This window comes from Alligator mississippiensis, chromosome 1 (assembly GCF_030867095.1).
Source record: "Alligator mississippiensis isolate rAllMis1 chromosome 1, rAllMis1, whole genome shotgun sequence".
In the NCBI taxonomy this organism is placed as follows: Eukaryota; Metazoa; Chordata; order Crocodylia; family Alligatoridae; genus Alligator; species Alligator mississippiensis.
The window spans coordinates 52,495,259-52,511,054 of record NC_081824.1 but is presented as its reverse complement, the minus strand read 5'-3'; the positions used below and the strand labels follow the sequence as shown (position 1 = coordinate 52,511,054).

At 44.1% G+C, this 15,796-nt stretch overlaps 1 protein-coding gene across 3 annotated transcripts in view; it reads left to right on the top strand.

The window, feature by feature from the left end:
• Positions 1-15,796, top strand: part of KHDRBS2 (KH RNA binding domain containing, signal transduction associated 2) — a 789,727-nt gene that overhangs the window by 574,487 nt on the left and 199,444 nt on the right. The gene's annotated exons all lie outside the window — the stretch shown is intronic.

Here is a 15,796-nt window from a genome sequence, read left to right as displayed (position 1 = left end):
AATGCTGTTGCTTAATTGTAATTTTTATAGCACACTGTTAATGTACACAGATCAGACACTGTAGTTTGAGTTGCTCAGAAATAATGTCTAAGGCCTTCTTAACAGAATTTTAAAACATTACATTTTAGGGTAAAATCTCAGGTAGCCTTTTCCTGTTGAACATGGAAAAGTTTTCAGTTACTATGTGAACTGGTCTACCACAACTTGTATTCTCCTGCACTCTATGTGATTATGTTAATGATTTTTACAAGGACTTATACCTTATAGTAATATAGTCTGGAATCAAATGACCTGGTTGCTTGAAAGAACGAATTCATTTGACTCAGTAAACTTTTCATTATTGACTGCAATACATAAATGTCACTCAGTTGCTTGTTCTGAAATGTTTTTAAATAAATGATTGATTGTTTTTGTTGTTTTTCTTTTTCTGCAATTTATAATAATGCAGTATTAAGTTTGTTCATTCAGTCATTGACGTTATACACCACTTGTGATGATAGAGATTAGCAGAGATGACCCAAGCAGGGTCCAGGGCTCGGGGCAAATCAGCTTGTGCAGGGCCCTGCCCCCAGATGCGAGGAAGCTGGCAGTGGATTTGCCATTGTTGGGGAGGGGGGTGCCAAGCTGCCAGAGGTGGTGGATTCAGCAGCATATTCAGCAGTGGGGGGGAGGGGGTGCCAAGCAGCCAGACATGAAGCCAGCGGCAGTGCAGAGTCACCGTGGCCACTCCACCTGGCTCTGTGTGGCCCCCGAAAATGCGGGGCCTGGCGCGGTTGCCCTGATTTGCCCTCCCCTAGGGACAGCCCTGGAAATGAGTCCTTCTGTAAATAAGTCCTCTCTGTTATAAGAGCTAAATACTGCCATGGGATGGAGCAGAACTGTTAGAGCATATATCCTCTTAAGAAAGGATCAATCCATATGAAAGGCTTCGGAAAGACTTTCAAAACTACTCCAAACCCAGCAGGTCCTACTATAACTATTGACATGGAACACAGGCACAGTGCATGCTGGAGTGCTCCAGTATTTTCATTTTTAACGCCACTTTCTCCTGCCACCAAGATTAATTCTCCCCAGAAAGAATCCATTAAAATGGAGATAAAGCTTTAATGTGTGATACATATTTTTGCATTATACTTCAACACATAGACCTATGCAACAAAACTGTATCCAATAGCATGGAAAGGCCCTGTTAGTTCATTTACTCCACAGCTCCATGTTTGGAGAAATTTTTTTTATCTATATTGGTCCCTCATGTGTTGCATCTGATTAGCTCCTAAAAATCTCCAACTGCTGGTGCCTCATATATTTCCTTAGGTATATCAGCCTATTACCAAATAGTTCTCACTCTAAGGACTTTACTTCCTTTCATAAAAAGAAAATGTTGCTCTTTCTAATGCCATTCTCATGGGTCAGGAAAAAGGTCATGCTCTAATATGGATGTGCCATTTATTACAAGGTTCACAAAATATGCTACAAGGTTCAGGAAATTTCAAACATGGATCTGAAGGTTTAACATGATAAAAATAAGTATTAAATACATTAGATCATCTTACATTATCTTCTCTTCCATTCCTTTTTTTTTTCTCAGCCCTCCACTATTTTGTTGTTTCAAATTTCCTTTCCTGTTTGCTTATTCCCCTCCATTTTATACCATGCCTACCACACAGAATTTGACAACCTTGAAGTTTTTAAAGTTACCTCATTAAGATTTTCACATCTCTCCCTTATTTTCTATTGTGATTCTGGTTAATGTGTATTTTGTTCATAAGAGTATGTGGATATATTTTGGGAGGAGGGGATTGCTATAGCCTTTTTTATCCCTTTCCCCACAGCTTCCTGCATTATAAACAAAATATAAAATGTGCTCAGTACTCAATAGACAATAGAAATGTGTCTGCAAAATGAAGATCCAGACTTCCTTTCCAAATTCAATGAAAATTTATGTCTAAATGAAAACTTTTTGGCTCAAGACTTTCCTCTAACTAGTACATTTCTAGTTTCCTAGATACAGTTATACTTCTTCTGTTCCATACCTTAGAGCACCTTGTATAAATAAACATTGTCTAAACAGATTGAATATATAAATTTAAATCTGAAAAGCTTTTTATTAATTGTTAGCAGAGTAGAGGGAAAAATATGACTTTCAATTGAAAGGAAACCTTAAATGCAATCTGTAGTTATTATTACAAATAAATATTTATATAGTAGAAAAGCTTTACTGAGCATTTTAAAGGTATTGAAACACAACATAGTCCCTGTCCTAAGGAATTTACATAAATATGGAAAATGGAGACAACAGACATTAGTACACTCAAAGGCCTTCTGGAAGTCCAAATAAATTTTCAGTCGGTTCTCATTTGTCCATTATTTTATTGCCAAGTTCAAAGAACCTAAGAAATTAGACATGATTTTATTTGCTTAATCATTCGGTTCATCATATCAAGTCACCCCCAACATCATGATTTCACAGATATACTGTATTTACTCAAAGACAAGATGAGGTTTTTTTCTCCCTTACACCCTCCCCTTGATGCCAGTGAGAGTGCCAATTTGATCTTAGCCAGAAAGGCTGATATGCTGTTGAGACCCTACCACAAGGATAAGTTATTGCAACCAATCTGAATAAGATATATGGTAATGTTCATTGTGCTCAATCCCCCCCATTGACTCTTTTCCAAGTCATAGTGAGCCACTACATTGAGTATTTTTTTACTTCCCTTTTACTTTCACAGCTGAGGTGTGTCTTTCTTTCACATTCCTGTTTCTTCACCAGCCTTAATTGCCTGGCATAGGGCCCCAAACTAGTTCACCTGTTGCCCCCTCTCTCAGCCTGTCATATATAGAAAATACGGCCCAACCCTCCATGAGGTGGAGCCAGACCTGACTGCCCTGTGTCTCATCTGCATATACAATTTTTGAGGATCCCAGGACTCATGTCAAGAATACTCTGTTCCAATCATGAGTTGGGGACTAATTAGCACGTGGATCCTTTGGCGCGGGTATCTAAAGTGTACACACACACACACACACACACACACACACACTGAGCAGTGCTGATCTGTGGAGTCAGCATGGCTTGAAATACTGTTGACTCTGCTGGGGCCCATCCCAAAGAACTATATGGTAGATCATGAGCCCTTTGGCTTTGGGCTAATTTCATGCCTAGTGGATACATCTAGACAAGACATTCACTGTGCAGGTGACTAATTAACTGTACAGTGAATGTCTCAATGTCTACATGTGTGCCCCTATTTGGGCATATGAAACTAAAAAACTCAGCAACAGGGTAGTACTTGTAAAATACAAGTACTACCCTAGTGCAGAGTTCTTTCATGCACAGCAGCACATGTGGAGATGCTGCCCCAGCTGGCTGGAGCACAAGGTGTTTCAATGTGGGCTAGCCAGCAGGCAGCCCCTGCTCTGAAGCACCCTTATGTCCCAGCCAGCTGCTCTGCAATATATGGAGCCCTATCAGAGCAGCCCTGAGCTGGCAGGCTGACCCACTGGGATCCCTCCAATCCTGGACTGCCCCAGCTTGGCTCCATATGCTATGCAAAAATAAACTCTGGAGAAATATATTTTGGAGTTTTCTGGCTCCTGGACACACATGCAAACAGTGCACTTAGGAGCAACAACTCCAGAGCAATAAGCTCTGGAGTTTTTTTCATGCATATTAATCGCACATGCAGACATGCCCAGTTTATATCATCTATAAGTAGGTACAGTAGTGCTACTTAAAAGCATGTTAATGGAGTACCTGTGCTAAAGCTTGTAGCAGTTTCAAAAAAGGTAAAATGCATCAGTTCTGAATGAATTAAGTCTATGGGTACCTATAGTAATCTACCAATAAGAGTGTTATTCACCTATAAGCACTGTAGGCATATTTCTTTTGAAGTCATTTTTTTTTTTAATTTGCCCCTCACATCCAAGTGCTCAGGGAGTTCAGAGTCTGTCGGGGAGAGGGGGACACAGACATAAAAAGCTGGAGGGGTGGAGGGCAAGGGGGTCACCAGACTCCCCCCAGATTTATTTTCCCTGTTGTAGCACTGGAAGGAGTGCACTTTTGAACAAACCTCCAATAACTAGATTCTGTACCAGGAAAGTTATAAACAAATTTATAAAATTTCCTTGTATAAAATCTAATTATTAGGGGGGTCATAATATATTCAGGGTTGTCATATATACAGGGTTATCATATATTTGAGTAAATACAGTTTGGATTTGTTTCAATTGGTTTGCTAGTCACTTATTTAAGGCTTAGTAGGCATGTCTACATGGGACACTACGTTACTGTAGGTACAAGCTATGACAACTTAGCTCATCACTATAGTGATGTAGCATTGGCGGGCATGAACCATGATGCCATCACTACTGCACAGTAGCAACAAGCTAAAGAAAGTACTAAACAACTGTTCAGTAATAGCTTTGTAGTCAGGCATATATGTAGACACACCCACTAGTGTATAAATTCTGGGCTAGTTCTTAAGGAAATATGGATGCAATATTATCTACACTCCAATCCTGTGGTATAATGGCACCAATAGTAGGCAGACTACCTGGTATGAGGTGAGCTTCCATACAAAATAAAAAATAGGATGAAAGAAAGCTATTTAGAGGTCTTAAAGTGAGGCATTTCAACTTCATGTGAAAATACACGAGAAGATGGTAAAGTGATTCAGAAAGCACAATGATGTTGCTGAAGCTGCTGGAATATTTATTATTAGGATTAATTTACTAAATCCAGTTTATACATGCACTATATTACTAAAATGACTTAATTAAAATCATGTAGTGGAAATATATTATCCTTAATGTGTAATGCAGAAGCAATCTACATTTAAAACAGTAGCAGAAGTCGTTAGTTTTAAATAAACTAACAAAGAAAAAAGCCTCTTCCATCTTAGAGGTTTATATAAGGCCAGATTTTTCTACTTTTATGTATACTGAGTGAAATGAATCTGAAATTTGCCATCAAACCTTTTTTCTCACTAAATTAATGATAGCTTCTCTTTCAGCATATACATTTTCTCCCAACACCCAGGTCCAAGAGACCAGCTCTAGAAAATCCTGAGGATGGTCTGTCCTCAGGAAACCCATCTTAGGGTATGAGGAAGAAGTTCCTGTGAGAAATGACTGCTCATAATGGTCTACATTCTGAGAACTCACTGGCGCCTTTGTGGCAGTAAGAGGCCAGTTATAGGAAAGCATTAGCTTTATACATCTGTTTAGGTGATGGGAAAGATAGTGGGCATGTCTACACATGCATTTGATCCAGGATTAGTTTACTTGTGAGTAAACTGCTCATGAGTAAATGCTTCTTGGCAAATGTCTTCATGCAAGGAAGCAAGAGCAGATTTGCTGCTAATGGCAGCAAACTGCTCCTGATTCCTGCCGTCCTGCAATGGACTACTGGTGACACCAAGGGGAGCTCTAGGTTACCCATGACTGCTAGCCCCAGGGCTGGCAGGGAGCACCGAGCCAGGAGAAAGCTGTCTTCTGGCCAGGGCTGGGACATTACAACCTGCCCCTGGGGGCTGCCTGCTGCCAGGGCAGGGACACCTGGTCCCAGCTCCCTCATCAGGGGCAGGGGACTTGGAAAGAGCTGCAGCAGAGGGGGAGGTCCTAGCTTCCTGCCTCGATCTGCCAGTGGAGCAGCTAACAGTTATCTTACTGCTAGCTGCCCCACTGACAGATTGGGGCAGAGGGACCTACCCCACCCCTGCATACCTCAACCACCCAATAGGGGCATGGGGCTGAGACGCCCTTTACCAGGATGGTTCCTAGCCCCTGCCCTGCATATGGGACAGAGGCTGGGAAGCCTGTTTCCCACTCAGCTCTGTGAGCATGGAGCTGGGTGTGGAACAAATTGGGGAACAGCCTGGGGAGCTTATTCCCCACTCAGCTCCATGAACACAGAACTGGATGGTAAACAGGGCAGGAAGCTTGTTCAGGAAACCTGACACATGCATCTGTAACATATAAGGGGTCCAGAAATAATATTTAATCCTACAGACATGTATGGGAATATAGGACTGGAATGGGGCACATAATACATGACACAGGTGCTTGCAGTAGCAGTCCCTTGCTATTGAGGACACCTATGTCATACTATACATGAACTTATCAAGCTTCCTCTTAACATAGAAACCTCATCCTTTTGATAGAAACCATCTAATTTCCAGACTTAATATATTCATGGACACTTTAAAACTATTTGTTCTTTTGCCGGGATTCTTTATATCATTCTTCTCTATCTCTGATGTATTTAGAGACAACAAGCACACCCCTTTCAGCCTTCATTTTGCTTGACTGAATAAACCAACCCCTTTCAGTCCCCTCTTGTAGGAAGGGTTCTCCAATTCCCTGGTTGCCTTTGCAGTCATTCTGTGCACCTAATTCAGTTTAAATTCTTCCTAGACAAGACTGAAATAGAACACAGTGGCTGTATCTACACGAGACACTGACTGCACTGTTGTTATTATGCAGTCATTTAGTACTTGCATACATGGCATTACTGCACAGTAGCATCTCTGAGCATCTTTTTTATGATGCTGACTGCATAGTAGCTCGTTACTTCTGTGCAGTAGCACTGCGTCACACTTCGTGCCATACAACACTACTAAGCAGTAGTAATCAGCTACTGCACAGCCAGCATGTCATGTAGACGCAGCCAGTAGGCCTGTACAAAACAGCAAGTATTCACTTTGGATTCAGATTTGGCAGATTCAGAGGGACAGTGATTCAATTCAGAGATTTGAATCACTGTCCCAATTTGATTCAGCTGAATCAGATCCAAAGATTTGGTGCCACTTCAGAGATTCAGCCATAGACTAAACAGGCAGCAGTCCTCACCATGTGGGACACAGTTGCTTCCAGCTGGTAAGTCTGTTGTGGTAGGCGGAAGGGGTAGGGAAGTGGCGTGGAGGGGTGGGATTGGGGCTGGGGCTGTGACAAGCTACCCAGTTGGGGTGGGGGATGTGGGACTCAGGGAGGAGGGCAGGAGGAGTGCACAATGCAGACATGGCAGCACTGGGAGCAGGGGCTATGCCCAGCTGTTGCTTGCTGGGCCAGGGCAAGGGGGCAGTGTGATGTGGGCACGGCTCACTCCAGCCAGAAGTGGGCAAACAGCAGCAGGGCATAGCCTGCTGCTTGTCCAGCTGGGGCTGGGGGGGGAGCTGCAGGATGTGGCAGTGCCACCGCTTCCCCAGCTAGGGCAGGATGTGGGTGCAGCAGTGCTGGGAGTGTGAGTATGCCCTGCTGCCACTTGCCCCACCAGAGCAAGCCACGCCTGCCTCGTGTCCTCTTCCCAGCCCCAGCTGGGCAAGCAGTGGCAGGACAGAGCCCCCACACGCAGCACTGGTGCCGGTGTGGCAGTACTGGAAGCAGGGGCTATGCCCTGCTGCCACTTGCTCAGCTGGGGCAAGGGGGGTGCGATGCAACTGCAGCTCACTCTGGGCAGAAGGGGACAAGTGACAGCAGGGCATAGCACCCACTCCCAGTGCTGCCATGCCTACATCAGTGCTAGGAGCAAGGGCTCTGCCCTGCTGCTGCTTTCCCAGTTGGGGCAGGGGGGTGCAGGATGCAGGCGCTGCCACCCCTTGCCCAGATGAGGTGGGGGGAGCATGGGAGGTGGGTGCTGCCACCACTTGCCCAGCTGAGGCAGGATGCAGCCACTAGGAGTCTCTCACCCCATCCTCATCAATAAATTAAGTGACTGTGGCATTGATGCCTGCACAGTTGGATGGGTAAAAAATTGGCTGATGGGGAGCACCCAGAGAGTAGTGGTGGACGGGTTGTACTCATCCTGGTGTGATGTGAGCAGTGGGGTACCCCAGGGCTCATTCCTCGGGCCCGCACTGTTTAACATCTTCATCAGTGACTTGGACAAGGAGGTGGAAAGCATGCTGTCCAAGTTTGCTGATGACAGTAAGATGTGGGGTGAGATGGACACACTTGAAGGGAGAGAGAGGCTGCAACTAGATTTAGACAGACTACAGAAGTGGGCAGATGAGAATAGGATGGGGTTCAGCGTAGATAAATGCAGGGTGCTGCACCTTGGGAGAAGGAATCCACAGCATACATACAGGCTGGGGAGTTCCCCTCTTGAAAGCACAGAGGCGGAAAGGGATTTTGGAGTCATTGTTGACTCCAAGATGAACATGAGCCACCAATGCCATACTGCAGCCAGCAAGGCCAGCCATACCTTGTCATGGATCCAAAGATGCATCTCAAGCCCATCCAGAGAGGTGATACTCCCCCTCTATGCGACTTTGGTCAGGCTGCAGTTGGAGTACTGTGTCCAGTACTGGGCACCGCACTTCAAAAGAGATGTGGCCAGCCTGGAGAGGGTTCAGAGGAGGGCCACCGGCTTGGTGAGAGGGCAGCAGGACAGGCTCTATGAGGTCAGACTGAGGGACCTGAACCTGTTCGGCCTCAGCAAGAGGAGGCTGAGCAGGGACCTGGTGGCTGCCTACAAACTCATCAGGGGAGATCAACAGGAAATAGGTAGAGCCCTTTTCTCCCCAGCACCACCTGGGGTAATGAGGAACAATGGTAATAAGCTGATGGAGAATAGGTTTAGGGTAGAGATCAGAAGATAATATTTTACAGTTAAGGTGGCCACAATCTAGAACCAACTTCCCAGGGAAGTGGTCCTCGCCCCTACCTTGGGCAAATTCAAGAGGAAGTTGGACAATCACCTATCTGGGGTCTTGTGAACCCAGCATTCATTCCTGCCTGTGGCAGGGGGTCAGGCTAGATGATGTGTTCAGGTCCCTCCTGACCCTAGCTACTACTACTACAAGTAGGGGGTTCTGCCCAGCTACCATTTGCCCAGCCAAGCAGAGGGCACATGGGATACGGGCACTGCTACCACTTGCCCAGGTGGGGTGGGGGGTCACAGGATGCAGATGTGGCAGTGCTGGGAAAAGAGGCTATGCCCTGCTGCCACCTGCCCAGCTGGGGCAAGGAGGGGCGTGATGCAGGCATGGCTCACTCTGGGCAGAAGGGGGCAAACACCAGCAGGGCATAGCCTGCATCATGTCCCCCTCCCCCCCCCCCCCCCGGCTGGGCATGCAGCAGCAGGGCACAGCCTCCACTCTTAGTGCTGCTCTGCCTGCATCCCATGCCCCCTCCACCCCCTCCTCGAGTCCCATGCCCACCCCCACCCCCCCCAGCTGGGCAGCTTGTCAGCTTGTTGGTTCCAAGATCAATCCTTGAGAAATTCCATTACGGCTTCTCCCTTCATTGTTAGGCTGTGTCATATTTGAGTACTACACATTGCTAGCCAGATACTTACCTAACACAGTTCTGACACTAATTCACTTATTTTCCAGTTTAACTACTATTTTACCATGTGATTTCTTACCAAATGACTGAAGTAGTTGCAGAGCTATTGGCTATTATCTTTGAGAATTCATAGAATTTAGGTAAAGTCCCAGATGACTAGATAGGGCCTATCTTAAAAAAGAAAAGAAAAAGGAATTAAGGAATTACAGGCTAGTCAGTCTAACCTCAATACCTGGAAATATTTTGGTGAATGTAAACAAAAATCTATTTATAAGGGCGTAGAGAAAAATAAGATGATTTGGAAAAGCCAACATGGATTTCTCAAAATCAAGTCATGTTCAACTAACCTGACTTCTTTCTAGGAAAAGGTGACAGGCTTTGTGGATGGGAGGAAAGCAGTGGCTGTGATATACCTCAACTTTATTAAGGTTTTCAACACTGTCTCCCATGACATTCCCATTAGTAAGCTAAGAAAATGCAATCTAGACCAAAAATGTAAATAGCTGATACATGACAGCTGAATCATTATACCCAAAGAGTAATTACCAGTGGCTCGATGCCTATTTGAATGGCGAATAAAAATGGGGTTTCCCAGAGGTCTGTCCAAGCTCCAATACTGTTTAATATCTTAATTAATTAAATGGAGAATAGAACTGAATGAACACTTAGTAAATTTGCAGAGGACAAGCTGTGTGGCGTAGCAGACACTTTGGAGGATAGACTTCAGATTCAGAACTGGCCTGACATAAAATGATATTCAATAAGGACAAGTGCAAAATCCTATACTGAGGCTGGAACAACTGCAAAGACAAATACAAATTGGGGGATGACTGTCCTGGCTGCAGTACATCAAAAAAGAACATGGGGTGGGGGGTTAGTTAGAGTGACCATATGTCCCAGATTGGCTGGCACAGTCCCAGATTTCAGAGGCTGTCTCAGCATCCCAGATTGGTGGGACCATGCCTACACATGCCCAGCTCCTGAGTCAGGGATGGGGCACACGTCAGCAGATTCGGGACAACCTGGGACTTTTGCTTCAATTTTCTCCAGGGAACCCAACCTATAGCATGTTTCTTGATCGAGACTCCGCTGGGCTGCAACCTGCAGGGTTGTGGCTGTGTTTGTGTGTGTGTGTGTGTGTGTGTGTGTGTGTGTGTGTGTGTGTGTGTGTGTTGGGGGGTAGGGGGTGTCCTGCCCAGTCCTTATCCTGGAGGTAGGGGTTGGGGGGTGTCCTGTCTGACCCTGCTTTTGGGAACCACAGGTTGGGGAGAGGGTCATGGGGTGTATGTGTGTGTCTGCGTCTTGCACTGCCCTGCCTGTCCCCACTCCTGGGAGTCACAGGGTTAAGGCTCTGTGTGTGTGCACATGGGTTGAGGGGTGCACCATGCTCTGTTGTGCCCAGCCCCATTCCTGAGAGCCCTGCTCCTTGGGCTATATGTGTGTTCTGCCCAACTCCACTCGTGGGAGCTGTGGGGTTGGTGCTGTGTGTGTGTGTGTCCTGTCCAACCCATTCTTGGGAGCTGTGGGGTGGGGGAGGACACGGGGTTGTGCGTGAATGTGTTTGTGTGCATTCACGCCATACTGTCCTGCCTGGCCCCACCCCCTGGCAGCCCCCATCCTGGATTTTCCTCAAATTATTATGGTCAGCCTAGCTTTAGTGGATCATCAGCTTATTATGAGCCAACAATGTGCATTAGTATACGGAGTTGTAATAACAGGAGCATCACTTGCACATCAAGGGAAGTGATTCTTCCAGTCTATTTGGCACCAGTGAGGCTTCCTGTGGAGGCCTGTGTCCAACTTGGGGGCCCACACTTTGAGAACCATGTAAACAAATTAAAAGGAGTGAGGTGAAGAGCACCAAAAATTATTAGATATGGCTTACAGGAAAAGGTTGGAAGAACTGGGAATATTGAGTCTGGAGAAGAGAAAACTGGGGAGATTCAACAGTAGTCTTCACATGTCTGAAGAATGGCTATGCATAGGAGAATTTTAGACTATTCTCTGCTACAGGACAAAAAGTCTTGGTCCTATGGTCCTATGGTCTTAAATAGCAACAAGAAAAATTTACATTGGATCTAAAAAAGAACTTTGTAATTTTCAGAGTAACTAAACAATGGAATAGGCTGTCCAGACACTATGAAGTCTTCATCCTAGAAAATTTTAATAGATTAGATAAATATATCTCTGAAATGGTTTATATTGGTATGTTCCCACCTTGAGCAGTGAGGGTTAGAACTGCATATCTTCCTGAGGTTTTTTCAGCCTTTCTATGATTCTGTGATGTTTGGTAAATTCATGCTGAATTTTATCACATTTTCCATTATCTTCGTGTCTTAATTACTCTTTCCTTCAAAATTTGTTCTAAAACTTCACAGACTACTGAGATCAGACTTATGATCTGTAGTTACTTTCTGAATAGAAATGCCAATGCTGTTGCTAGGCAATTCATTTTAAACTTTGGGTGGAACAAGCATCAACGTGGGTACAACTGTATCACTGTACCCCCTGGATCTGCCTCTATTGGACTCTGCCTCTCTCTCTATACCACTGCTGGAGGGAAAAGCAGCAGGAGCCATCTTACACTGTCTCCTTTCTTCTTTACTGGACAGAAAATCAGCTTCCCTGCTTAATATGAACACTCCAATTTTATAAGGCTAATTTTCAGAAAAGTATGCACATATCATGTGAGCTAATGTGGTTTGTTTGTTTCCTTGCCCCTTCCTCCCCCTCAGGAATTAATCATTTTTTTAAAGAAAGGATTCTTCTAGTACATGTAAGATTGTTATAAAAAGTACAGTGATAAATTGTTATCCATGTTTCAACTGAGCATAGAAAAAGAATTAATCAATGTAATTTGCATCAAAGATGATTTAGGCTAGATATTAGAAAAATCTTTCTAAATGCACAGATAGTGAAACAGCTGACCAAGCTACCTAGGGATGTTATAGAATCCCTTTCATAAAGTATTAAAAGTATGTTAGACAACAGCTTCTGGGGATGGTTCAGGTATACTTAATCCTGCTTGGACTAGATGACATCTTGAGGTTTCTTCCAATCTTACATTTCTAGGTTCAGGTACCAGGTGTTCCCTGCTATAATATCTTTTAAACTGTTTGGAGCACAGTGTAAACAAATCTGTAATAGGTATGGATCCCTCATGGATTTTCCTAAGTACCTCAGACCTCAAAATGCCATATAATGGGAAATACAGTGTAGACCAGTGGTCCCTAATCTGTGGCTCATGAGAAGCATGTTTCCAGAAAGGCCGCATGATTCCGTTCACAGCCACAGGAAATCAACATGTTAAAACTGAGATTGACAGGAAGAGTAATGTATATTTAGGGTGACTATGTGGGACAATGTAATACCAGGGACACTGTCCCCCCTTCCCCCACAACTCAGCCGTACTGTTTCAGGCAGAGGTGGGAGCAGGATGGCATGGCACAGCTCTGGTATTACTATTCAGGCAGATAAGGGAGCAAATGACCTGTTAATGACTCACTGTTCTTTACTTCACAGGTGTTAACAATCATCCCCTCTTTTTAATAGTGTTTCCACTAATGAAGCTAACCTATTTAGTGCAATTTTGCTGTCTTTTAGGGCTTCCTATTTCACAGCTCATGCCACTCCACCTCCCTGCCAGACTGTGCCCCATGCCTCGGAAACTCGCTTTAATTTTTACCAGCTGGCCAGGCCTGGTCTCCGAAATCCAGGACTGTGCCAGCTGAACTGGGACATATGGTCACCCTATGTATATTAATGACAGTTCATTATTTGCTTAACTCATGTCAATGAGGAATGGGAACTACCGTTAACAAGTAAATGATTACCTGTGAATGAAGGCACTGATTTCTTGCACATAACATTGAGCCTAGTACCAGCTGGAAGATTGGAACCTAAATTTGGAATGAAAATATAATTCATAATGAATAGTTCAGCTAGCTCTTATAAAATTTAATTCACTTTTACTCTTAACTCTAATACTTGAAATATTCTGTGCAAGTACTATATCTTCATTATGAGAGGAATTTAAATGTGCTGTGTTCTGTAGAACTCATCTTCTGGGTTATGTGGCTTCTGACTTGGAATTTATTAACAAAAACTGTCTTATTATCTTAAACTAAAGTTTCTAGCTAACATGGAAGTTGAAACACACTCATGTTAAGAAATACTAATGAGGATGTGGAGGCAGTGGGAAACAGACAACATAGTACGGAAATAAAGATGGTAAGGCGAGAAAAGAGAGGATATGGGGAACCTAGAACAATGCTTCATCTGTTCTTCATTCAAATAGTTTCCCCCAGACCCAGAAAATGCCGTATAATGCAAAAATCCTAATCATAAATGAATGATGCTATCAATTTTTCAAAATCAAACAGACAGACAGAGCTGCCTTCCAGATAGACCACATACAACTTGAGGTCAAAAAGTCAGTGCTTTGATTTATGTAGTGCCTGTTGTTCAAGAATCTTACAATGTATTGCAATTGTAATGATCTATGACATAAGGGCAGGTAGGTGTTTTGGCATTATTTGAATATACTGTATTTACTTGATTCCAAGATGAGGTTCCCCCCCCATCAAACATGGGGGGGAAAGCCCCTTGCCTTGGAATTGAGAGGTGGTGGGAGAGGGAGGCATAAAGCTGTTATAGCTTCAGCCCCTACCCCAGTTCAGGGCTGGGACTGCACCTGCTGCCTGCTCCCCCCACCCTGCCCCCCAACTTATTCATCCATCCCCTGCCTCTCCTCCTGACAGCCTTGGGCTCCCACCCTCTCTCCAGTTCCTATCTACAGCCACCCTTCTTCCCCCTGTCTTCTCCCTCACCAACCTTGGCCCCTTACTCACCCCTTCCCTCACTCCCAGCCACTTATCCTTTCTGCGGTGCCAGCAGCCACTTTTCCCACTCCAGCCTGGGGCACAGAGCATGGCCTGGGCCCAGGCTCATAGCAGCAGCATAGAACCTCTACCATGCCTGCAGGCCAAGCTGAGGCTCCCTGGCCCAGGCTCAAGTTGGGACAGAATCTATTGCTGTGAAGCAAGGGTAAGCAGCAGGGGGGGGACAGAGGTTGTGCAAAGGGGAGTCAGGAGAAAGGGAAGCAGGGGCCTGAGGCTGCAGGGGAAGCAGGCATAAAGGGCATAAGTGGGGGGAACAGGCAAGCTGCCTGCCCTGCCACCTGCCCCTGCACCACCTGCCCCACTACTACCCCTCCCACTACTCCCCGCATTGATTGTCCTCTTACTGCATACACCATACTACCTGCCCCCCTACTGCATGCCCTACTGCATGCCCCCACATGGTCTCCCTCCTGCCCCACCACCACCTCAGCTCTTCTGCTTCCCAGCTACCTCTGCTATCCACATTGAAGTGGTACGGGGGGTATATTTAAGATGATCCTCCAATAATCAGATTCTATTCATGGAAAATTATAACAAATTTATACTGTGTCCATGTATAGAATCTCATCATTGAGTGTTGTCTTGAATTCAGCATTCATCTTGGTAAATACAGTATAAACATTTTATTGAAGGAGAAACTACAGCAAGACAAGATTGAATATTTTGCTTCAAGCAATAGCACCACCAAGAATAGAAGTTAGAATCTGCCTCTCTCATACTTTAACCACTAACTTGTTTTAAGTTTGTACTAAGACAGTTGAATCTGGTTTCCAGTGAAACAAGGTAGAGAGATCAATTACTGTATTCCCAGATCATCTTTCTGTTAAGCAGGAATGTGCACAATCACATGTTCCTTGGGTAACAATATAAATTACAATGTTATATATATATAATACATTAAAAGGTTGTTGAGCATTCTGACTGATTTTGAATCCTGAGACTGGGAAAACCATCCTTTTTATCATGCATGCAATACAAAATAGCAAGAGTCTTAACAAATACATTGTGAGTTCTGACACAATAAATTATGCCAAATTCTTTGAAAACATTGCATGAAATCAATGAACCTGTTAATATTTCTTAGGGAAATTATTCTTTCGCCCACCTAACAGACTGAGCATCTCCAGTAGAATAGTGGAGAGTAATTTAAAACTGAAAAGCTATTTTAGTTCTTCAGGTTGAAAAACAAATATAGTACTACCAATAAATCATAAGGAATTCAACCAAAATTCAAACAATAAATACTGTATGGTATTTTGTTGGATTTTAACAAGTAGAACATAAAAAATGTTAATCACTTTGGACATTGGGAGTTGTCAATCTATAATACTGAGTACATGTAGTCAGCCTTGGGCACATCAGTAGTCTAATTACAGAAAGTCTGGCTCTTCACCAATGTTTTAACACTTGATTTATTTCCTGTTCAAGTTGTTCAATAGAGCCAGAGTTAATTGGTTTTCCAAATGAGTGTTAAAAATATAAAGATCTAACTTCATTAAGTGGAGGCTGTACTTATTATGCACCACTGAGTTGTAAGTCCATGTAAAGGTTAGTAGGGTGATTTTTCAAGGCTTTGTGTAAAAAGCCACAGCCTTGAATTGGTTTGT